At 44.0% G+C, this 26762-nt stretch overlaps 1 protein-coding gene across 1 annotated transcript in view; it reads left to right on the top strand.

Annotated features, from left to right (window-relative positions):
- LOC126482163 (V-set and immunoglobulin domain-containing protein 1-like) overlaps positions 1 to 26762 on the top strand; it is a 730649-nt gene that overhangs the window by 536937 nt on the left and 166950 nt on the right. The window lies entirely within an intron of this gene.

Genomic DNA, 26762 nt, shown 5'->3' with positions numbered 1-26762 from the left:
CTTGGTAAGGGTCCAGTTATTTCGTTAGCAATTTTTTCGTTTTGTCCTATGCGGTATACGGATTAGCTAGAAATATTCACTGTCCTATTCTGTATTTTGGCAGGTTGCTCGGCCGTTACGGAATACTTTCTTTCTTCTCTAGAGGTTTTGTGTTTGCACGTTTAACCCTTTGCCAAAATTATTTCAACTGCTTAGCAAAATTCTCCACTGGTTCACCCAGTTTAGGTTGAACTACATCAAAAGGTGACGGTATTTTCCGCCCGTAGATTACCTCGTACGGGGAGACATCAGTTCCGGGACGAACTTTTCAATTGTAACCACAGACGACGAGACTTAAATATATATCCCATTCTGAATGCTGTGAGTGTTCGTAATGGCTTAACATTTTGGATAACAAACAGTGGACTCGCGTCCATTCGTTTGAGGATGGAACCGTCTGGTACGTAACTTCTTAAGTTTTAGTAAGCGTCATAGCTGTTTCATTAGATTTGGTACAAAATTACTGGCTTTGTCTGTAATAATGGTTTCTGGCACACCAAATTTTAATAACTAGTTGTTTACTATTGCATATGTTACCGTGCTCGCCTACTCATCTGGAATGGCTACCATAACTAAATATCGTCAAAAATGATCTAACATTGTAAGAACGTTTTTTTACCTGCTTGTGTTCTATCAAAAGGTCCAGGACGTGTTATCCTAACAAAGAGAATGGTTTGTCAACTTTTGGCAGTCGCTGTAACTGAATTTTCTGATGACTCATATCTGCTTGTTGTTAACATGGGACGTAGTTCCTTACATATAATTCTACATCACTGCAACGCATTTTCCTTCAGCTAGACTTGTATCAGTTGTCCGTTTTCCTCCGTGAACCGATAAAAAGTGTAAGAGCGCTTGATGTCATACGTCCAGTCTCAACGCTGCAGGAACGACAATGAGAGGTCCACACTTCGTACATGTGCATAGCAAGCCATCTTGAGTTACAAACTGAGGCTGCCATTGCAACAGTTAACATTAACTATCATCTTCTTGTGCCTTTATACGATCTGTCTGGCTTCTACGCACTACTTGCAAAGCACTATCTGTCTGCTTAGAGGATCGCCATTTGTGTGTTCGACTCCGGGCTTATGAATTACCTCATAATCGATCTCAGTTAATTTTAAGGCCTATTTTGTTAATATAACTCTAATAACCACTTTAAAGGTGCACCGTGTGTAACTAGTTTGAATTTACGACTGTACAAGTGCCAACGGAAATAAGAGATTCCGTATATAACTGCTATTATTTCTATTCCAGTTGTTGAATAATTCGTTTCAGCCTTATTCAGTTGTCTGTGAGGAATATGCCAGCGGATGTTCTTTCCCATCAATATTCTGACTTAAAATACATCCGAAAGCATTCTTGTATGCATCACACGCAAGTAAGAACTTCTGTTAAAAGTCAGAATCTGTCATTAATATCTACGTGTGTTTCCCAAACTCGACTTGGAATTGTGATGTCAAATGAAAACTAACAGGTTTTAGTAGGAGCTTAGTTAATGGTCGTGCAGCTTCAGCAAACTCTTTCACGAACTTGAGATAATAACCGCAAAACCCACTGAATGACTGTAATTGTTTAGTAGTCTGTGGTATCTGAAAATAACTTACGACCGATGTGAGTTTAGGCTCCATCCTAACTCCGTCTTTACTGATAATATGCTCAATATAAATTACTTGTGTCTGAGCAAAATGGCATTTCTCCACACTTTGGTAAGGTGTGCTGCCGTAATCTATTAGACACTTCATCCAGACATCGAACATGACTTCTATGGTTTTTGAAACGACGACTATATCGTCTAAATACACAGTACCGATTTGCGATTGTAATTCACGAAGTACACTTTGTAATAATCGTTGGGACATAGATGGAGGTATTTTTCAACCCAAACGGCATTCTCTGATATTGGTAATGACCTGAATTTGGTGTGAAATCAGTTGTGTGTTTGTCTGGGGGGAAACACTTTTAGTTGGTGATGAAAACTTCTGTGATCAATGGTTGAGAAGTATTTACATTTTCCTAGGTTGTCTAACATATCCGTTATGTTCACTGTTGGATATGCTTGCGCTGTGGTTCGTGCGCTCAGTAACGACAGTCACAGGAAACTCGATATTTTCTGATACCGTCAAATCATTTAGCAGCTTTAAGTATCTATATATGCTGTGTGGTTTCCTTTAAACTAGTAGATGATTGCCTACTAGTATGTGGTGTTGTGTGACCGGTGTTGCTGTTAGTGGACCATATGTACTGAATACGTCTGAATATTCTGACAACAAATCTTCCACGGTTTCTCGTTCACTACATTTGAAATGACGAACCTTGTCCCGTCGTGCTCCTGCATTAACGGTTTGTTGATGCTGTGATCACAGCGTTACCCTTCGATATCCTACATCTTCGAGTATTTCTAAACTCGCCATTAGTAATCCTTTCGGGAGATTTACTTCATCTGTCCCAAAGTTATCCAAGCTTATCGGAATCATCAGTTCCCCATTAACGATGGTTACGCCGCAGCGCTTCTTCGTATAGAACAATGCATTTCATCTAATGCTTTATTGTCCTGCAGTGGCACAACGACACATAATCATGGCTGTGGCACATCGGTATCTACAGATGCACAAATCAACTTCCCTGTGCTATTAGCTACTTTGCCATGCGTAATCATTTTTATGTACTTGCACGCAGTTCAGTTGATGACACCTTAGCAACCGGTATACCTTGCGACACTGAAACCCTTACAGCTGTTGGACCCACTGGAAACAACTTCCCACCACGTCCAACTGTGCGCTTTTAAAGATTAATTTGTGAGCGATGGCTATCCGAGGAATCAGTTCCCAGAAACACAGAATACCCTAGTTCCAAAGTTGGCAAGACTTCAATACACTCACGAAAGTTGATAGTTCCAATCACAAAGACAATCTGTGTTGTCCCCAGTGATACCAAGTCATTCTTTCCCACTCCATATAATTTATACCTTCCAGTCCTTAGTCTTCTCCTATGCACGACATCTAGTCTAATGATAGATACTTGTGCAGCGCTCTATACTAGAAATTTACATTCTTTGTATTTATAAAGCTTATCAAGAAAATAATTCACCTCTGCCATAATGTCTGCAGTACTCTGACATTCCGGGAATGTTTTCCGAACGTACGAAACATCCCCGCATATGTTTAACGTTTCCGGTGATTATTTCGTTGACTTTGCTTCATATTCCCACACTCGTTTGCCTGTGACCTAACTGTCCACATCTGTAACATTATGACTGAATGCACTGCGCCTTCAAATGCCCTTTCTTCCCACAACGATAACAACTGTACTGAGAAGAAAAACGTCACTTATCAGTGAGTACCTGTGTAAGCAATCTCTCGCAGATGCGTTGCTATACGCAGTGTTGCAGCCAAATCCTCTGGATTTTCCATTCAGCCACATCGTGAGGCTTATGTTCTCTGAGATGACGCCATCCGCGCCAACATTTTCCTTCAACTCATATATTTTTGCATTTATTTTACGGTTTCTGTCTAAAAGAGTCTCTATAGTCTCATTTACCTTCTGCATTAACCCACTCAACTTTTCCCTGAAAACTCTAGACCTATTTTGCCTACGGTGCCTCTGATGCAACCTTTCCAGCAACCACTATAATTTACTGGCCTTGCTCGGTGTCTCATGATACCTCAAGTATGTCTCAGGTTCACCCATAAGGCATAAATTGGCCATCCACAGAGTAATTTCATCTGACAAATTACACATTCTAGGGGTAGCGAATGCATCATTAATGAATACTGGGACGTCCTCTCTTGTTTCTACGGAAAATGGGTATGATGAGGTTAGCTATTGAAAACTCTGCTGAAAAGTGGGGCATAGATACAGACGACTTAAATTCACTCGAACCTGGCCGTGAGTCTCGCCTGGGTCGCAAGGATGCTAACTATTCCATCAATTCCTCATGATGTAATTTCTGTTGAACATTTTCCTCTAACAAATGTCACACCTGATCCGTTAAAGTGGATATACTATCATTAGTAGTGGCTGACCGTGTGCCTAGCATTTTTTTGCAATTTACGACTACTTCATATGTATACCAAAAATATCTGTACCAACATAACCCAGAGAGGAAAAACACGACTTATACTGTACGAAACGAGACTCGCTCTTCTCTTGCATGATCATCGCCCTGCGATACTCAATACACTATTGTGCTGCATGACCATAAAGTCTACAAGTAGAGCAAGTTACCGGTACAAACTTAGTGCATGATTCACTATGACCAGTTAAATTACAAATAGCTCATCTCACTGGTACCAAATAGCTTTTTTTTTCAGTTGACTCTGGAGTCTGATAAATCAAGAGACTCAGCTGGTTTTATAAAAGATACCTTTGATGTAGCGTGTCCATCAGTACAGCTAAATTGTGCCATATCAGAAGAAATAATGTTTTTGGTGCTGACCGCGTTGCGGTTACAGCTGTAAACTATTGACGGTATGGACGCAGACCACGGCGTCCGAATTCCAGGCGCAGGAGTCCAACATCTCCAATGCCAAATCCTATGTTGACAGCGTCGGAGCGCACGCATCTGACAATGGTTTACAGAGGGGCCGTATGGAGACACGTCTGAATTAAGTCATGATACAAACTGGGTACCTGTGAAGCGTCTATGACGCTAGTTAAATATTGACGAAGTTCATTTATTTATTAACCATGTTTACAGTCGTCTTGTTCCATACTAGCCTGTAGCATAGTCATCGTTATGCTGTGTGCTGGATTCCCGCTGACAGCTGCCGAATCAGCTTCTTGTTTGCGTGCCCAGGCAGATAGTGAATGACATCGCTGTCGTATGGGCCCCTTATCAGTTAGAGGGCCCGCACAACAGGCAAGCAGGGTGGGCTGCCGACCTCCCTTCAAGAGCTCACATCGAAACATCACCAGTGGATGTAAACAACAAGAGACTTTCCGCATAAAAGGGGAACTGTTTCGTGAAAAGCCATGTTTCAGAAATCCACTAATTGGAACTAATGTGACTAAGTGCAGCACTCTGCCGAATCGGCGTTATAAGCACGCAAGCAAACGGGCAGTGTGTATCTACAGCTAGAACAGGTCCGGCTAATACGTACACTGGCTCTAGCGTAGTAGACACTCGCTGAAGCATTCATTAGAATGTTGTATCTTTGTAATTGGTAGAGTAGTATTTTCATTATTATTTTCTCTTCATTGTCTTGTACCCTTAGGTGGTTTTTGCCACCACAAGAATTGTTGTGCATCTTCTTGTTCTGTTTGGAAATTAGTGCACTCCACGAAGGCACTTTAGTTACAAAAAAGTTGGTTCAAACTTAATTGTTAGGTCTTTCCTGCTGACCGCAGGACACTACAGTTATTGGCGATGAGAATAAAACTTTCACTTTAAACGAAATTTCCTCCGCAGAGGAACTTCTTCAATGTTTGTTGGAACCTTTACAGCAGATTAAGGCAGCGCTAAGAAGGTTAGAACTTCGCCCTCACTCTCCAGCATTCCAAGATGTAGCTCATAAGTTGATTCCCTTGCGGGTAAATTGAATACTTTGCACGTGGCTCCACTGCCGTTTCCGGTTTTTGATAGGTCTGTCGAACCATGGTCAAATTATGTCGAACCGTTGGAAGAACTTTTACTGGCACATGGAATCCACGACGAAAATCGAAGCCGGACATTTTATTTTTAGCAACAGTCTATCCACAGGTGTATAATTTAATCCAACATCTTAGCCCTGAGCAGTCCCGACGCGATCTCTCGCTTGTCCATATTAAGGGCTGCCATTTCGAGTCACATCCGCCCTCCAGACCTTGTTTTCTTTTCGAAAGTCTCCATGTCAGACATATTGGGAAAAGATTACGACGCCCCAGAGCCTCTCTAGCGATTGCAAATTCCGGTGTGCCTACGTTGCCTGAAGGAGTCTTATGCCTCTTCATTGACTCGCCATGTGGTGGTCTTCCACACCCTAGACGAGAGTCTTTGGGCTGATATTTTGAAGTTACAGGACTCGTTCCTCGACACCTGTCTGCCGAACATTCGTGCGTTTGAACAGTCTCACCATCTACAACCAATGAGTCTTGATCTGGCTGTTTTCGCGGATCGCCAGTTTCCTAGCGCCGAGTGGGAGTCTCGTCGGTCCATTGCTACATCTCATGACAGAAAGTCTTTCGCCCGTTTTCCTTCATGTACAGACTGTCTCCGGACCCACCAGTGGTAAGAGTGTCCCCTCCAGCGAGCAAGGTGCCTGGCCTGAGCCAAATGGGCCATATTGTCTTTATGTCTGGTTTCACAGAGACATTGCGTAGATGCCATGCTTCCTGCAGATGCACAGGCTCCTCACGAACCGTCACGTCAGGACCTGGAAGACTCGCATTCCCTTGACGGACAAGTATTCTCCATCGTTCCCCAATGAGGAACCAGTTTTCTCCTTACCTTTGAGGTTATGCATATTCTGGCGGTCTCCCAAATTGACACAGCATGATCCGTTTCTGTTATGGATGGTGCCACATACCAACGGTTGGGCTTGACAGCTTTGTCCCCGAACACTCACACATTGCGTAGTTTCAATACTCACCCTACATCAGTCAACGTTGTTTAATCCACACCCATCTCTTACAACGGTTGTTCCTCCACCACTCACTTTTTGGTGGTCGGTTGTTGGATATTCTTGGACGTCTGAGTTTGTCAGTGCAGGACGAGGTACGTGTGGGTTCGATCCCCCCCTCACATACCCTCCCTGCTTCGTTTCTCAGCATATTCGAAACGTTGTTGTCATCCTCCATATCAGGGGTGAATGGTATCACCGCGCAAGTTCAGCTTCTTCCCAATGCTGTCACTCGTTTGTTTAAGGCCGCCTCAACTCTCCGAGACAGGCTCCAGTTGGAACTTCACCGCTTATAAGACGAAGGCATCTTTTCTTCCTTCGCGTACAGTCGCTGGGCGACTCCCATCGTGTTAGTCGAGGAGCCGAACGGTGCTTGACACATCTGTGACGATTTTAAGGTCATGATAAATTATCAGTCCATCATCCATCATCCTGTTCCATCGGTGGATAACATAATCACACATCTTGCAGGCTCAAATGTTCGGCAAAATTGATTTGCTTGATGCTTATTTGCAGCTGCCACTGGACGAGGAATCACATCAGATCCTAGATAGCCCGTATGGCCTTTTCTGGTACAACCACCTCCCGTTTGGCATTTGCAGCGCCCTCGCCATTTTCAAACATTATTTGAAACACCTCACCGGTATGAGCCCAGGTGCAGCCAATTATCTGGATGATGTCGTCATTGGTAGCTCGTTTGCGCTGGATCTCGCGGACAAGCTGGATAGGCCGTTTCAGCATTTTTCCGAGGCTAACCGGCATTGCCATAAAGCAAAGTGTGACTTTCTTTGGCACAGGGTCAGTTATTTCGGGTTCATGATTGACGCCCGTGGCATACACACTTCTAAGGAGTATGTTGAGGTGATTCAAAACCTGCCTTCTACCACCAACGTGAAGCTGATGGGATTTGTCCTCGGTCAAATCAACTATTATCCGCGTTTTATATCGCACGCCGTTGAGATTTCGGCGCCTTCGACTGAGTTGTTATGCAAGGGTGTACGTTTGGTTTGGGACATGGCATGTCAGGAGCCATTGAAACATTTCAAGTCGGCTTTCTCCCTCCGTCCTTGTCTGGCTACCTACGATCCTTCCCTGCCTCTCGTCGTCGCCGCCGATGCATTTTTGGGTGCGGTCATTTCATGATTGGTCGACGGAGTTAAGAGGCCGGTGACTTTCGCGTCCAAAAAATTGAACGACACTCAAACCAAACATAGTCAGATAGAAAAAGAAGCTTTGGCGCTGGTTTTCGCCCTAACGTAATTCTACAATTTCGTGTATGGCCGTCATTTCATTCTGCAGACTGACCAAAAACCTTTCGTTTCATTGATTTACCCAGGTGCCACAGTGCCCACCTGGACAGCGCGCCGCCTCCAGTGTTGGGTGCTCTTCCTGGCGACGCTCGAGCTTGATATTGACTATTGCACCTCTGAACAGCATGCAAACGCCGATTTTCTGTCCCAGTTGACTGCCAGGGCGGACTGTGAGTTTGACGTCTCCCACTTGGTTTGTTTCCATGTGGAGCTGGATGTGGATGCAGCTCTTGACGCGCTTCCGTTGGATGCTTATGCGGTCTGGTTGGCCACTACTCCGGATCAGACACTGCAGTCTCTCTGCCACCAAATCGTTGCGGGTAGGCCGACCAGCCATCATAGCGTTCGCGATGCGGGGGTTCAGCATTTTTGGATCATAGGCACGGTCTCTTTTTTCCCAGTGGTGCCATCCTTTTTCATTGTCATTCGGACTTTCCCTGGGTGGTCTTCCACATCCAGTACGCCACCATGTCCTCGACCTCCTCCACACTGGCCATTGGCGAATCGTCCTCAGCAAACAATTGGCTGCCAACACCTTTATTGGCGAAGTTTGGATAAAGATATTGCCTCCGCCATGTCACCCTGCACCACGTGCCAAACACGACACACCCCAACTCCAGTACTTTTTATGGCCAGATGCAGCTGCTCCATGGGTATGTCTCCACACGGATTTCACAGGGCTATTTCACGGTTACCAGTAGCTCATCCCGATCGACTCCAGGTCAGAATACCCTTACATATCCTTCATGATGAAAACCTGCTGAGACTATCAAAATTCTTGAGTGCCTCTTTGCTGTCGAGGGACTCAAAAAACCCATCGTTACAGATAACGGTCCACAGTTTACTTCGACTGAATTGAATCAATTCTCTACTGCCAATGGGATTTACCTCGTTCATGCAGCCCCATTTCACTCTGCGTTAAACGGCCTGCAAGAACGTTTTCTGCAGAAATTCAAGACCCAGCTCAATAAGCCGCTGAGCCATCACCCACTGGAGGAGACCGTGCTTTTTGTTTTGGCTACAAACTGCGCCTCCATTCCAGTAAAAGTCCAATGGAGATACTTCGCAGTCGACCATTCCACTCTCCCTTATCTGTCCTGGTTCATGAGCCTTTGCACCCTCTTGCCCACACTCTTGCGCACTCCTTCCACGTCGGGCAGTAGGTCTGGGTGCAGATATTCGCTCATCCATGAGTTTGCTGCGCGCCTGCCATCATCACTACGCTCTGTGACTGGGCGATGGCATCTCTCCGGTAGGGTGATGGTTCCGCCACCCGGTGGCATCTCAACCAGCTCCACCTCCGTCTGGTGGACTACGAAGCTCCGGGGGAACTGCCAGTGCCTGTCGCTGACTGCCGTGTGATCTAACCTCCTCTTCTACCTCTTCCTCAGCTGCTACCTCAGCCGCCAGAAGCCTCTGCTGCTCCGTCGCCTGCTGCCCTGCTGGCCACGAACCTATGGATGTCGACCAAGACGCCCCTACTACTATGGACGTTTGCAATGTTGAGCATTCTCTTTCCAGGAGGAGAAATGTCATAGCGGCTCCTTATCCATTAGAGGACCCGCACAACAGACAAGCAAGGTGGGCTGATGACCTCCCTTCAAGAGCTCAGCCGATACATCGACAGTGGATGTAAACAACAACTGAATTTACACATAATCACGGAACTATTTCGTAAAAAGCCACGTGACAGAGAACCACCAACTGGAACTAATGTGACCACCTGTAACACTCTGCCGAATCGGCGCTATAACCACGCCAACAGTGTCAGACCGCCATTGTGTACCTACAGCTAGGACAGCTCTGGCCAATAACTACGGTTGGTCTGGCATAGTAGACACTCGCCACAGGTTTCAATAGAAAGTTGTATGTTTGTAATTAGTAGAGTAGTATTTTGGTTATTATTACCTTTTCATTGTCTTGTACTCTTATCTGGTTTTGCCACCACAAGAATTGTGTTGCCTCTTGTTGTTCTTGTGCCCGGAAATTAGTGCACGCCAAGAACGCTTTTTAGTTATAATAAAGCGTGTTCAAACTTGGTTGTTAGTTCTTTACTACCGACCGCTGGACACTACACTCTCGCCGCGACGCGCTGCCTGCGCGGCTATGGTTCAGCATGATTGGTCTCGTCTTAGCTACCTTCAATTCTGTGTTGACCGTTGACGATCCATTCGCGATGTGGTGTTATCGGAAGTCGTGTGGTCGGCCGACGTCCTTGCTACTGGCCAGGTAGATTTCAGCAGCCGGAGGTGCCTAAGTGGATCCCACTATGCCCTGCTACCGTTCTCGGCACTTAAATTCGGTACTGTCAGCATTCCGCGATGCGGTATTGTCTGATGACAACCGGCTTCTACATCAGCAATGGTAGGTGGCGAACACTATGAAGTTCATCTGGCGAACACTGCCATGTTAGGTACGTCTCCGACTGGTTCATAGATTGTTCTAGATTATCTAGGAGGTACATTATCTACAGTATCTAAATCATGGAATCGACTGCTTTTACTGTGAACGCCATCGATCCCAATCATCAATTCCTTGAGACCTGGAGAGCTCGAGTACAAAAGGGAGTTAGCGTGAGGATATGATGCGATGCTAGGTTCGCAATGACCGCTTATGTCCTTATTATTTTGCTATAATTGCGTAACGGTCTCTTAACTGCCGCGTACGTTCTCTGATACTGATTCTTATTAAATAGTTACAGTTTGTTTCGACATCTGTTACGAGCTATTGAATATTCATGTCACGTTTCCCATTGGTTTTACGTCCCGTGCTGTTTTCTCCTCAGCTCGTCCTCTCTCTCTGGCCTGGTGTTGTACCATGATGAGGCCTGATCCACGTGCGACATACTGTTTATTTCCTGGATCTGTCTCCGCGTGACCGCACTTTCCTTGTAGCAAGATAATTGAGTGTCAATAAAAGTGTCTAATTTTCAAGCCCTTATTATACTGTGTCTATACAGAAGGACGTTCAGTAAGTAATACAACACATGTTTCGTTTTCGGCCAATTCGTTTCAAAAAATTTAAATTTTGTTTTTACTACCCTTAAAATTCCTGCATCATCTCATACACTTGTAGTAACTACTGCTGGATGGCAGCGCTGTAACCAGTCTTCAAAACGGAGTCTGCAACTGAAATGAGCTTCAAGCGAAGAGTAGTAATTGATATTTTCAACATTTCGCGGCCCCGTCGGCAACTGTCTAAATATTAATTTTAATTTTAATAAGCAACAGCCTGAGTTGCAATGATTATCTAGATTTGCCTAAGTTTCAATCGGGATAACCCAACCTTCTTCAGAAGAAAAGTAACTAACCTTTGTCCACCATGGACAAACGGTAGTTACTTTTATTCTGAAGAAGGTTGGGTTATCCCGACTGAAACCTAGGTAAATATAGGTAAACATTGCAACTGAGGCTGTTGGTTATTAAAAAATACAATTAGCAGCAATTGAATTCCTTTTGACGGAAAACCAGACCGTCCCAAATGTATGCTAGCATTCTTAGAATGTTTATGAACAATGGTCACTGGGTAAAAATGCGATAAGTTGCAACGAATAGATTCTGTCGTCCATGGAAAAATGGTGATAGGAGGGGGGGGGGGGGAGGGGGGGAGGAATAACAACCCCAATGTTTTGAAAAGCAATTCCTTTTCTCTGAGTTTTAATTATTTATCATAACACTGCTCGAGAGAGTCAGCGATCAAAACAGAATATTCGAATTAATCATAACATTGCAAGGGTGCGTTTATTGTAAGATTGTAGCACTGATGTATTATACTATATAGTCGGTAAGCACGTGGAAGTACGGTAGCAGCTAGTCCAGCCCTCTCACAAAGGGAGATTGCCAAAACGAAATTTAATTAATACTTCTGTTTACAGGTTCAGCTTTGCCTTTAAATTACGAGTTGACTGATACAGGTCACGGGCTAATCAGTCCAGTAGTTTAAAAGTCAGTTTCACTAAACGCCGATTGTGAAACCTAATGCAGGGTTGGCTCAGGTGACTGTTAACATAGGGGGGTTATGTAGGGATTTTACTAAAGAGGATCAGGTAATGATTGTGGGTGGGGCTGGTAATAGTATTGATAGGGACGGGGAGTATAACATAGATGGTGACCTGGAAAAGATAGCCACTCAGACTGGCAACACGAATGTGCATTTCGTGGAACTGTTTCAGCGTCACGATCGGCCTCATCTTAATACAGCCGTCAGGCGTAATAACATGAGACTGGGGGGTGCGCTGATGACAGAAAGCATGGGTCACATTTCAGTGGTGTCGGTGGAGTCTATCAGCAGGACAGGTTTCACTAGACATGGCCTGCACCTCAACAGGTATGGGAAGGGGAGGTTGGCAAAGCTTATAGGTGACAGCATAGGTGGGGTTGGTGGGATCACTCATGGGAAAATTCCTGCAGTAGTTGGTGTTAGAGCTGCACCTTTTTTAGATTGAAGTCAGCTGATAGGTATTCCTGCTTAAGGGAAGTCTCTCTAACTAGGGAATCACTTTTGACAAAGCTTAGGTACCCGAGTAATGAGGGAATTAGTATATTTCATCAAAATATACAATGTATTAGAGATAAAGTTAGTGAACTGCTTATAGATGTTGACTCTGAAATTATTGGTATATCTGAACGCTTTTTAAATAAGGAGATAATTCAGAGGCTTCCTTTACCAGGATACAGGTTGGCTGGCAGCTTTTCGAGGAGCTCTTTGCGGTGTGGGGAAGTAGCCATGTATGTGAAAAACGGCATCCCATTTGAATCAATTGATGTTTCAAAGTACTGAAAAGGTGTTTGAATGTTGTGCTGGTGTGGTTAAATTTGACGGAGCTAAACTTCTAACTGTTGTTATTTATAGATCCCCAGACTCCGATTTCACAACATTTTTGCTAAAGCTAGAAGAGGTTCTTGGTTCACTTTATAGTAAATACAAAAAGTTAGTTATATGTGGTGACTTCAATATTAATTGTATAAGTGATTGTGCAAGGAAGAGGATGCTGATAGACCTCTTTAATTCATATAATCTTATGCAAACCATATTCTTTTCAATGAGAGTGCAAGGGAACGGTAGAACAACCATAGACAACATTTTTGTTCTTTCCTCATTACCAGAAGGGCATTCTGTTAGCAAAAAGGTCAATGGCCTTTCAGATCATGATGCACAAATTTTAACTTTAAAAGATTTTTGTGCTGCAACACGTGTTAAATATAGTCATCAGCTGTTCAGGAAAGCTGATCCAGTTGCTGTAGAGACCTTTGTAAACCTTATAAAGGGACAATAGTGGCAAGATGTTTATAGCGCTGATACAGTACACGATAAATATAATGCTTTTCTCAAGACTTTTCTCATGCTCTTTGAAAGTTGCTTTCCGTTAGAACGTTTAAAACAGGGTACTGGCACAAAAAGGCAGCCTGGGTGGCTGACTAGAGGGATAAGAATATCTTGTAGAACAAAGTGGCAATTATATCAAAACGTTAGAAACAGTCAAAATCTAAATGCAGCAGCCCATTACAAACAGTATTGTAAGGTGCTTAAAAATGTTATTAGGAAGGCAAAAAGTATGTGGTATGCAGATAGAATAGCTAAGTCTCAGGATAAAATTAAAACCATATGGTCGGTCGTAAAGGAAGTTGCTGGTCTGCAGAGACAGGTCGAGGATATAGAATCAGTGCATAGTGAGAATGTCCGTGTTACTGATAAGTCGCATATATGTACAGTATTTAATAATCACTTTCTGAATATAGCAGGTGAACTAACTAGAAACCTAGTCCCAACAGGGAATCATATAGCGCTCTTAGAAAAAAGTGTTCCGAGACTGTTACCTGAAATGCTCCTCCATGATACTGACAAGAGGGAGATTGAGTTAATAATTAAATCACTAAAGACCAAGAACTCTCATGGATATGACGGGGTATCTAGCAGAATACTGAAGTATTGTGCTATGTATGTTAGCCCAGTTCTCAGCCATATCTGTAACTTTTCCTTTGGGAGTGGTCGGTTTCCTGACCGATTAAAGTACTCGGTAGTGAAGCCACTTTATAAAAAGGGAGACATTGATAATGTTGACAATTTTAGACCTATTTCTATGCCATCGGTGTTTGCTAAAGTTATCGAGAAGGTTGTATATACAAGGTTACTGGAGCATTTAAATTCACATAATTTGCTGTCAAATGTTCAGTTTGGCTTTAGAAATGGTTTAACAACTGAAAATGCTATATTCTCTTTTCTCTGTGAGGTTTTGGACGGATTAAATAAAAGGTTGCGAACGCTAGGTGTTGGAGTAAGAGGAGTAGCTTACAATTGGTTCACCTCTTACTTTAAGAACAGAAAGCAGAGGGTAATTCTCGGCAATATTGAGAGTGGTAGTGATGTTCAGTCCCAATGGGGCACTGTTAAGTGGGGCGTTCCCCATGGCTCGGTGCTGGGGCCACTGCTGTTTCTTATTTATATAAATGATATGCCTTCTAGTATTACAGGTGATTCAAAAATATTTCTGTTTGCTGATGACACCAGCTTGATAGTGAAGGATCTTGTGTGTAATATTGAAACAGTAACAAATAATGTAGTTCATGAAATAAGTTCGTGGCTTGTGGGAAATAATTTGATGCTAAATCACAGTAAGACTCAGTTTTTACAGTTTCTAACTCACAATTCAACAAGAACCGATATTTTGATCAGACAGAATGGGCATATTATAAGCGAGACGGAACAGTTCAAATTCCTAGGCGTTCGGATAGATAGTAAGCTGTTGTGGAAAGCCCATGTCCAGGATCTTGTTCAGAAGCTAAATGCTGCTTTATTTACCATTAGAACAGTATCTGAAATAAGTGACACTTCAGCACGAAAAGTAGTCTACTTCGCATATTTCCATACGCTTATGTCGTATGGTATTATTTTTTGGGGTAATTCTTCTGATTCAAAAAGGGTATTTTTGGCTCAAAAACGGGCTGTTCGAACTATAGCTGGTGTAAGTTCGAGAACCTCTTGTCGACCCCTATTCAAAAATCTGGGAATTCTGACATTGCCCTCACAGTATATATTTTCTTTAATGTCGTTTGTTGTTAGCAATATTAGCCTATTCCCAAGAGTTAGCAGCTTTCACTCAGTTAATACTAGGCAGAAATCAAATCTGCATGTAGAATGCACTTCCTTGAGTCTTGTGCAGAAATGAGTGCAGTATTCTGCTGCATCCATTTTCAATAAGCTACCACAAGAGCTCCAAAATCTTAGCAGTAGCCCAAACACTTTCAAGTCCAAACGGAAGAGTTTCCCCGTGGCTCACTCCTTCTATTCTGTCGAGGAGCTCTTGGAAGAGCTAATAAATTAAGCAAATTCCAGTGTTACATTGTTGATTTTCTTCATTTAAACTTACGACTTGTCACCTGAATATGTTTTTTTATATTTCATTTTATCTGTTTCTAATATCGTGTTATAATTTTATGTATTGACTCGTTCCATGACCATGGAGACTTCTCCTTAATTTGGTCCCACGGAACAATAAATAAATAAATAAATAAATAAATGAAATCGTATCAAATGAATTTTTCCCGGCAGTTTGGGACATCAGTAGGCATGGCTAGCAACAGCGCTCTTGGCTCTTGAAGAGATTATATTTTTCTGACTTATGGTTAAATCGATATAGAATTTGTACAATGTGACTTATTTCTGGAAAGCCAAGGGAGTTGTTAGATAGAATTTCAGTCCTTCTTCTCAGCGGTGGGGGGACATATCCCGCCCCCTGTTTTCTCAGAAGACCCACTATTCCAGTTGTCCCAACATGTGAGCCGCAGACACTGCCTTCACAGGCCGGAACAAATTCGCATGAGGTACACTTGTTAAAAGTTGGTCACTGGGCTCCTCTTCTGACGGCGGAGGTCTACAGTGTCGCTGTCGTCATACACAAAACCGACGAGATACACCTTCGACGCCGCTGTTGATCTCAGTTCTTAGTTGGAGAAGGTCCGTAACCGTCGTCAGCTAGTGAGCTAGCGAGCCATTATGCATAGGTGCGCATGCATGTTACTTCGCCCATTGATCGAGGAACTCACGGCAGTATGGTCAGTAATGAGTTCCCGCGAGTTAATCGGTAATAATTTCGACGAGATGCAATAGCGCGTGCATCGAACAGTAAGCACAGTGATCGTATCATGTCTCAGAAACAGTAGTCTAAACCACGTCTACACTATGTGATCAAAAGTATACGGACACCTGGCTGAAAATGACTTACCAGTTCGTGGCGCCCTCCATCGGCAATGCTGGAATTCAATATGGTGTTGGCTCACCCTTAGTCTAGATGACAGCTTCCACTCTCGCAGACAAGCGTTCAGTCAGGTGCTAGAAAGTTTCTGGGGGAATGGCAACCCATTCATCACGGAGTGCTGCACTGAGATGAGCTATTGATGTCGGTCCTTGACGCCTGGCACGAAGTCGGCGAACCAAAACATCCCAAAGGATTCTGCGCAGTCCAGTCCATTACACGGATGTTACGGTCGTGTAACCACTCAGCCGCAGGCCGTGAATTATGAACAGTCACTCAATCATGTTGAAAGATGCAATCGCCATCCCCGAATTACTCTTCAACAGTGAGAAGCAAGAAGGTGCTTAAAACATCAATGTAGGCCTGTGCTGTGATAGTGCCACGCAAAACAAGGGCTGCAAGCCACCTCCATGAAAATCACGACCACCCCATATCACCACCATCTCCGAATTTTACTGTTGGCACTATACACGCTGGCAGACGACGTTCAGCGGGCGTTCGCCATACCCACACCCTGCCATCTTACCGCCACATTGTGTGCCGTGATTCGTCACTCCACGCAAAGTTTTTCCACTGTTCAATCGTCCAATGTTTACGCTCCTTACACCAAACGAGGCGTCGTGTGGCATTTACCGGCGTGATATGTAGCATATGAGCAGCCGCTCGACCATGAAATCCAAGTTTTCTCACCTCCCGCCTCACTGTCATGGTACTTTCAGTGGATTCTGATGCAGTTTGGAATTCCTGTGTGATGGTCTATATAGATGTCTGCCTATTACACATTACGACCTTCTTCAACTGTAGGAGGTCCTGTCAGTCAACAGACGAATTCGGCCTGTACACCTTTGTGTTGTACGTGTCCATTCACGTTTCCACTCCACTATCACATCAGGAACAGTGGACTTGTGGAAATCTCGCGTACAGACGTATGACACAAGTTATACCCAATCACCTAACCACTTTCGAAGTCCGTGAGTTTCGTGGAGCACCCGATTCTATTCTCAAACGATGTATAATGATTACTAAGGTCACTGATATTGAGTGCGTGGCAGTAGGTGGCAGCACAATGCACCTAATATGAAAAACGTTTGGTTTTTTTTTTTGGGGGGGGGGGTATTCGGATACTTTTGATCATATAGTGTACCTGAGCCAGTCTCTTCAGTTCTCATGACTACCAGTATTTCAAGTACCTCTCGGTGCACTCTCTATTAATTCGGCGGTTAAAATCATTCATCACAATGTCTGTAATTTATTTCTTGTTTAATTGTTACAGTGTCTTGACATGCAGCAAGACTAGTTCTTACCAGTTTTTTAATTTGTGTACTGTAACCGTTATTCACTTGTAACAGGCTACCTCTCGTTTAATATGTTCTTCTGAGGTAAATATGCAACATATTACCAGCTATGCATGTTTTTCCTTCGTCTGTCGTTTCCCCTTGTTGTCTCTTTTGTGTCCCGCCTGGAGGGCGGCGCGTGGGTCTGATCTTGAAAACTGAAGAGTAGGCCGAATGCAGGAAGCTAGGAGGAGCAAGTGAGGTAGAACCCTCGGTACAACTTTTTACGTAAAAGTACATTTAATAGAGAATATTAGCCAATGACATATACGTAACTCTTGGTAACATTTAGCACGCAGGTGCGAAGTCTGAGACCCGTCGTAAGTAATGCAAAGTCTCTATATGAAGTGAAGCTGAAGCGAGGTCTCCCGGCCGTCCGCTCTTGATCAAAAGGGCTGAATCTCGTAGAGCTCCACAGTGCCGGCTAGAGGGCGCTGTCGTCTGTGTCTGTCGTAGTGCCAACTTAAGAACTTACATCCAAGCCGTGACATCGTAGCTATCGGTACCACAGTCTCTTTTTGCTATCAATCTGAGGACAAATCCCCTAGAGAGATGTGTTGGAGCTTCATGCTGGCCACAGTCGGGACAGTAGCAGAACTGCGGGTGAGGTTTAACAATGTCAGTTCATTAGGGTAATAAGGTAAATTGACAGACAATTTAAATCATTGTTATCATACTTCGATTAATCACACCATCTCACGCCATCTCAAGAAGCATTGCAGCCACAAAGTACCCGGTTTCGAACATCACACGATCATCTTCAGACCTTAAAATTTTTGGCAATGGCTGTATACGGGCAGGAATCGCTCAGTGACGATAATCAACTTACGTGACAAAATGTGACATACCCAAGCTTAACTAATGACACGTACTAGGAGCTCTTGTGCAGTAAGAATTAATGGCATGCAAGATTTATTAACGTGCCAGCAAATAAAATCCACTTACATTGTTGACTAAAAAGATTCCGCCTGTTACCACCTCTATCACAGGGCTGCGAGAGCTTTCTTGTTTGTCCTCAGTGTCGTGTGAGTCGTTGCAAGCGTCACATCGTTGTTTGTTTCTCGGTGTCTCTTTGCGATTCCTTTTCGAAGCGTCTTTGTCTTGCGCCTTGATATCATTCCACGCACAGCTACCGTCAGTCTTAGTTTTGACAAGGCCACGTGTTATGTGCAGACGAGTCCGTCAGAAATTCACAGAGGAAGACTGCATTTTAGTTCCTTCTCTAGATGACAAAATGGTAGATATCGAAATAGTTGACAGAGGGATGGAAAAACACTTAAAATCGCTCAAAGGAGGAAAGGCCCCTGGACCTAATGGGATACCAGTTCGATTTTACACAGAGTACGCGAAGGAACTTGCCCCCCTTCTTGCAGCGGTGTACCGTAGGTCGCTAGAAAACCGTAGCGTTCCAAAGGATTGGAAAAGGGCACAGGTCATCCCCGTTTTCAATAAGGGACGCCGAACAGAAGTAAGGAACTATAGACCTATATCTCTAACGTCGATCAGTTGTAGAATTTTGGAACACTTATTATGTTCGAGTATAATGACTTTTCTGGAGACTAGAAATCTACTCTGTAGGAATCATAATGGGTTTCGAAAAAGACGATCGTGTGAAACCGAGCTCGCGCTATTCGTCCACGAGACTCAGCGGGCCATAGACACGGGTTTCCAAGTAGATGCCGTGTTTCTTGACTTCCGTAAACCGTTCGATACAGTTCCCCACAGTCGTTTAATGAACATATGGAGTATCAGACCAATTGTGTGATTGGATTGAAGAGTTCCTAGATAACAGGACGCAGCATGTCATTCTCAATGGAGAGAAGTCTTCCGAAGTAAGAGTGATTCCAGGTGTGCCGCAGGGGAGTGTCGGAGGACCGTTGCTATTCACAGTATACATAAATGACCTTGTGGCTAACATCGGAATTTCACTACGGCTTTTTGCGGATGATGCTGTAGTATATCGAAAGGTTGTAACAATGGAAAATTGTACTGGAATGCAGGAGGATCTGCAACGAATTGACACCTAGTACATGGAATGGCAATTGAATCTCAATGTAGAAAAGTGTAATGTGCTGCGAATACTTAGAAAGAAATATCCTTTATCATTTAGCTACATTATAGCAGGTCAACAACTGGAAGCAATTAATTCCATAAATTATCTGGGAGTAGGCATTAGGGGTGATTTAAAATGGGCGGCCGGTGTGGCCGTGCGGTTCTAGGCGATTCAGTCTGGAACCGCGTGACCGCTACGGTCACAGGTTCGAATCCTGCCTCGGGCATGGATGTGTGTGTTGTCCTTAGGTTAGTTAGATTTAATTAGTTCTAAGTTCTAGGCGACTGATGGCCTCAGAATTTAAGTCGCTCAGAACTATTTGATTTAAAATGGATTCATAATATAAAGTTGATCGTCGGTAAAGCAGATGCCAGACTGAGATTCATTAGAAAAATCCTAAGGAAATGTAATCCAAGAACAAAGGAAGTAGGTTACAGTACATTTGTTCGCCCCCTTCTTGAATATTACTCACCAGTGTGGGTGTTAATAGAAGGGATAGAGAAGATCCAACGGAGAGCAGCGCGCTTCGTTACAGGATCATTTAGTAATCGCGAAAGCATCACGGCCACACACCGTCAGGTGGCTTGCGGAGTATGGATGTAGATGTAGATTGGCTTGTAGATACGATCAGGATCAAATCAGAACAGCTTCACACGGCTTACTTCGATTCTAAATCGTATGAGTTTTATGTCAAGTTTATATACCCATTTCAGGTTAACAGGCTACTTTTGCAGCAAGGACAGCAGCTTCCATTCACTCGTCAAATGGTTCAAATGGCTCTGAGCACTATGGGACTTAACATCTGATGTCATCAGTCCCCTAGAACTTAGAACTACTTAAATCAGCTAACCTAAGGTCATCATACACATCCATGCCCGAGCAGGATTAGAACCTGTGGCCGTAGGGGTCGCGCGGTTCCAGGCTGAAGCGCCTAGAACCGCTCGGCCAACCGGCCGGCCATTCACTCATCGCGAGTACTCTAATAGCGTTGTTATTCTGGCGAAGGTAGAGGTAGAATATGCGAATGTTAGGGCGTTTAACCTTCCGCCCGAAACTGATGACAGTTTTCTCAACACCGTCCTGCTTCCGTTTGGAAATATATGGAATATACGAAGGGAACGCTCGGCCGCTCAACATCGTTTACAAGAGTGGTGTCCGATCCGTGGACATGGTGGTCAAGCGGAATATCCCCTCTCATTCCTAGGTGTGTGGATACCGGGTACATATAATATACACGGGACAAGAGAGGAACTGTTTTATATGTAATGAGAGGGGACAGCTCCTCACAAATTTCCCGTGGCGTGTGGCTGTCTTAAAATCCACTTAAGAACAACGTAAAAGATTAACGGTAGCGGACCTGGTTACTCAAATTACAGCCATTGTGCCTAACCACGTTTACGAGGGACAAGGCGGGCCATATGCGTGTTGGTCCTAGCGCATTTTCACCGTTAGTCTCGCTTAGGGACTTCGCTACTGTCGCTCCCGCTCCGCCACCAACTTCACTTCAAAACAAACGTAGGTGAACGCAAGATGGTGATGAGTGACAATATTCCGCTTCGCTTTTCCGCTCTACTGGAAAGACTCCGATGGAGGAGGCCTCTCCCCTCTCTGCGTTTTGGCCTGATGATTACATGTCGGTTGGTGTTCACGATTCGAAAGCGTCCAGCGTTCCCTCCGACCTGACTCCCGAGACTGAGACTGCCTCTTCGGGATCACTTGAGGATAGACATTTACCGGAGCTCCGTACTACATCTACGGACTTGCCAGACATCGCTGAGTTTGTAACGTATACACACCCTTCTTCGGCGCCCCCGGCTGGGGAAAGCATGACACAAGCCGCTACTGATCAGAGCCAGATCGGCCCATGTGTAGCAGCGGCACATGTGGTACGGTAAAAGACGTACCGTCAGTTTCCCTTTCGGTTGATTCCCAGGATCCGCACCGCCCACTTGTGGAAGAGTAGGGTGTATCCCGTGTACCTGATATTGAACTTACCCAGGAACCTCCCCTTCCTAACCCCCCCCCCCCATCAGTGCCTCATTCGGCAGTCGTCTTCCCGCACAGCCGCAACAAACATTGTTTTTAACCTGAACGCGCGGCATAGCGATAAAAGGAGAAACAGAAAGTGGGTGGGAGAGAGTGACACACTTCTTTACATTAAGATCCATCGGTTTACTTTGACGGTCATTTGCAAGTAATCAACTGCATAGTTTTGGTAATCTATAGATAGAGGCCTGTATCTTTCTTACCTTGAACGTGAACAGAAATAGTTCCGAACAGACAATTTATTTAAGATTTATATGCAGACGTGATATTTTTACAAAAAGTGTTATTTGAAACAATAGTTTCCGTGGTTCTCCACTTTCTTTAATAAGACTCGTGAACTATCTACTAGTACTGCGTTATTTTACAGAGAGGGAATACCACTGATTGATTTCGAAGTTCTTAGTAACAGCCGTGGAATAGACGGCAATTTTTGTGACATTACTTTAATTCTCATCTGTGCCTGTTCAGGGTCTGGGCTTTCCTTCTGGGCTTTCCTCGGATTGTGGGCGTTGTTCAGAAAGAAGATATAGTTCATTTATTTCGTAAAACCCCGCAGAAACTTCTGTTAGGTGGAGATTTCAACTGTGTTTTGCTTCCTGTGGATTAAACCCTTAGATTTAATTTCAGTAAGGAACTAGATGCTCTCATGCGTTCTTCGAAAATACAAGTTGCGTGGATCTGTCAGTATCCCACTCTTGTCAGGCATACGCGGTTTACAGCTACTTACAGCAGCCGACTAAATCGGCTTTATCTTTCTGACTCTTTCTATGGAGAGCTGTTAGCGATAGACTTGATACCCGCTTGTTTCACTGATCACTGTGTTGTAGCTCTAACTGTAAATAATGTGCCGCAACCAATAAAACTCTATCTCCTCCTTTGGATGTTGAACACATTCCTGGTAAAGGATCCTTTGCTTGAGATAATCATTCGGGAGGTTTGGGCCCATCACTTGCGTTCGCAGGATTGTTATCCTTCTATTACGGAATGGTGGTCTGGGTATGCAAGACATTTGCTCCGGAAAGGGTTAATGCGTTACGGCACCGAGAGGGGGAGGGATCTAAGACGATGCTTCTTCAGTTAAAAAGGCAACAACTGGAAGCACTCGGGGTCTGATCAGAGCCCCGCTCCTGCCTACAGGGTGAAGTAGCCTCCTAAGATCACCTTATCCGGTTGCGGACGCGTCACAAACGAGCATGTATCACGTCCCTTACTCTCACCGATGATCACATACTGACATCCCAACGTGACACCGACCTTTATGATAACCCTGCAACTTATACGATTGTCCTCGATGGGTTTACTTCTCGGTTACGAGATTACTCCCTCATTAAACGATGAATTCCTAAGTGAATTTACTTGCGATGATGTACCTCGCCTAATTGTTGATTCACCATCGCAAAAATCGCCAGGACTCGATGATTTTCCCAAGGAATTTTATGTACATTTTTGGCCTCATAGGTGGTACCATTACATCATTGGTAAATGAGGTGATCCGGGGTGTTTGATTCCTGACCTCTTCAAGGTTGGTAAAGTCTTTCTAATTCCGAAGACAACAGGATGTCCAGACAATGATAAATTCTGCTCTATCACACTACTTAATTTCGATTACAAAAGTGTTGCGAGGGTGGCTGATAGCCGTTTGTCGATACTACTTCCTGCCCACCAAAGCTGTGTTCCTGGGACCAAGGTTCTGTCTCCTGTAGTCCAATGCCGTGACGTTCTCTCTGTGGCTGCAGCGTCTTCTGTTCAGGATCCTTGCTTTTCATTGATTTTAATAAGATTTTCGACCTGGTCACCTTCGGTTTCTTGATGCAGGTGCTCAAGGCGACCGGTCTCGCTCATATACTGCTTATCAGGTATTGTCCAACCCTTTTACTGGTATTCACGCTTCTGTCGCAGTGAGTGGACAACTTATTTCCCGACGGGGCTTCCCGCAGGTATCACCCTATCCAAGTCACTTTCTGTCTTGTCCTTCGAATATCTGCTTCACCGTATTTCTGATCAATCAAGTGGCAGGAAGATATCAGGACAAACGTTCTCGGTACAAGCGTCGCGGGTGATGTTACTGCACTGCTTCGTAATGTCGATGACACATCCTTGCTTAAAGACGTATTGGATTCATTGTGTTTTCTCTCTGCGGCCGCATTAAAGAATAAAAATGTATTCTATTACCGTTGCAGGGTTTTCAACACGTTGTCTTTCCATAGGCAACGATAGTAGCTCGCCACAAATAGTTGTGAATTACCGTAGATCACTGACCGATGACAATGGTTGCACTGAATTGGTGGGAGGTGACGAATCGAATTCAAGTGACAAGCCGTTCCCTTAGTCGTCTTCAAAAAACTGCGGATCTTAGATTCCTACATTTTCAGCAAAATGTATTATGTAGCACCAATATTCCCGCTCCCCGCGATGATGGCCCGCAAACTGATGCAAATGTCCTGTCGTTTCCTTTGGAAAAGTCATATTTTTCGACTTCAGTATGAAGTGGTTGCGAGGCCCCGTCCCCTCGGAGGGTCCGTATTTCTAGTATCAGAGTGAATGCTTAGTATTGTTTTTACCGCGTACCGTTTTAACATGCACTCGAGCAAGTCGTTCTATTACATCACGCTTATTTACGTGTCGCTTATTTACGGGTCAGTCTGACTCCGCCTGCCGATGTAGGCTGGATCAATTCTAAACAGCGGCACGCACGTGAATTGTGCATTATAATAAGTTTTCTGGGAGCTGACATTTTAACAACGACACACCTTACCACCACATTCTTGCTTTCTCACTGTGGAGGACAATCATCCCTCTCTCCGGGTGAAATGGCTGCGCCATTGGTATCCTGGAAAACAGTGTGGTTTCACGTTAGTCTTCCTATCCTCCAGATGGAAGCAGCTTCATCGTCGTATAGGATGATTCACAATCTGATCTCAACCAACGAATGCCTCCATCCCATAGGTCTTAGTCCGACTGATCTTTGTGGCACATGTCATCAACCTGATACATTACCACAAAGATTTGTCTCTGATGGACAAGAAAACTGGCACTGGACTCGCCAACAACTGGCTTACCTTACCCGATCAGCTGATGTGCTTTCTCTGTTGATCTTCTGTGTCCAGACTTTTCTGTTTTCCCTCGAACGAAAACTAATTGGATCGTATGGCTCCTCGCACACTACGCGCACAATGTAGTCGATTGTGACAACGATTCTGACACCCTTGTTTTTCGCCAATATATGGGGAATGCTCATTGGAAGTGGCAGACGTTTCCACATTATCGTGTTTTATTTTAAAACATGTGGCACCTCGTCTTCAATAAATTGTGTAGCTTTTTCTTTGGAGCCTTCTCTCGTTGTGCTGTTCCTAGAGCTAAAATGTGTTTCCTTCTGTGTCCCGTAACTGTGGAAATATGTCTATTAAGTTTTCTTTCCATACAACAAAGAACAAAAATAAGAAAAAAATTTAAGAAAACATAAAAAATAAAAACTATAAAATCGTGAAATAAAAATAAATCTTCTTGGTATCAAGTCCAAGTGAGGGATCAGCACTGTGCGGGGTAAGCATCCTGGCCAGCCTCGGGTTTCGACCCTAGACGTCCTTGTGTCCATCTTGCCTGACTGTAGCCGTTCATTCCAGCAGAAAAAAGTCATTCTGCACACACACACACACACACACACACACACACACACACACACACACACACACACAAATGTTACACTGGATACTTAAGAAATGTTGCGGTTAATAATCTTTCTTTTCTCGTTTTCTTCATTCGATTTGCAAACGGCCAGTACGAAATTCAGTAACGAAACCTTAAGGGAAGCTCTGCTCCGATTCAATACGAAAAAAAAGAAAAAGTAGTACCGTCTATGATTTGTAGTCAAAACGTCCCCAGTCCCATGATCGGAGCCTGCCACCTCTTAAATTTTGATTAATAATCAGCATTCATGGCTGACGACTTCCAACATAACAAGTCACCCGCTTTTCACCAACGGCCTTCTCGAAGAGGTCGGAGGAGCGGTCAGAGGTACAGGGCTCTCGTTTTTCCTTTGGGTTGGGATACTGCCCCTGAAGGCGGAAGAGTCAGCAATGATCAATGGCAGGAGGATTCGGAAGGCAATGGAAACCACTGCATTAAAGACTTATAAGTCTCCACAGGACATCTGGCCTATAACTGAAAATGTGTCACGATGTTCTCTCCGTTGGCTAAATATTCCTGAATAGTCCCCCGTTCGCATCTACGGGAAGGGACTCCCAGGGGGAGGTGACTATGACGAGAAGTTTGAATAACTAACGGAAGGATAACGTTTTACGAGTCGAGACGTGGAGTGTGAACGTGGTAGGGAGCCAACAATATCTGAAAAGGAAAATGGAAAGGCGCAATCTAGGTATAACACGGCTCAGTGAAGTGAAACTGAAAGAAGGTAAGGTTTTCTCAATTGATGAGTATCAACAGCAGCAGAAAATGCAATAACGAAAGTTGGATATGTTATGAATAAGAAGGTAAGCAGAAGTGTGTTTTTGTGAACAGTGCCTATCAACAAACCAACACAAGTATACATACCGACGTCACAAGATGAAGGTGAATAGGTAGAGAAAGTATATGAGGACACTGAAAGGGCAATACAGTACGTAAAAGGAAATGAAAATCTAATAGTGAAGGGGGACTGGAATGCAATTGTAGGGGAAGGAGTAGAAGAAAAGGTTACACCGGAATATGGGCTTGGGACGAGGAATGACAAAGGAGAAAAAACAATTGAGTTTTGTATTAAATTTAAACTCGTAATAGCGAATAACCTGTTCAAGAATCACAAGAGGAGGTGGTATACTTGGGAAAAGACGGCTGCCGTGGGAAGATTTCAGTTACATTACATTATGGTCAGACAGACATTCCGAAGCTAGATACTGGATTGAATCTAGCAGCAGGTATAGACTCGGATCGTAATATAGTATTGATGAAGAGTAGGCTGAAGTTCCAGAGATTAGTCAGGAAGAATCAAAACACAAAGAGGTGGGATACGGAGTTTCTAAGGGACGAGATACGCTTCAAGTTCTCTAAGTCTATAGATACAGTAATAAGGAAGAGCTCAGTAGACAGTACAGTTGAAGAGGAATGAAGATTACTAGAAAGGGCAATCAAGACGTT

Source organism: Schistocerca serialis, chromosome 5 (genome assembly GCF_023864345.2).
Source record: "Schistocerca serialis cubense isolate TAMUIC-IGC-003099 chromosome 5, iqSchSeri2.2, whole genome shotgun sequence".
Lineage (NCBI taxonomy): Eukaryota > Metazoa > Arthropoda > Insecta > Orthoptera > Acrididae > Schistocerca > Schistocerca serialis.
The sequence above is the reverse complement of the archived record's forward strand: the minus strand, read 5'-3'. Positions and strand labels throughout refer to the sequence as shown.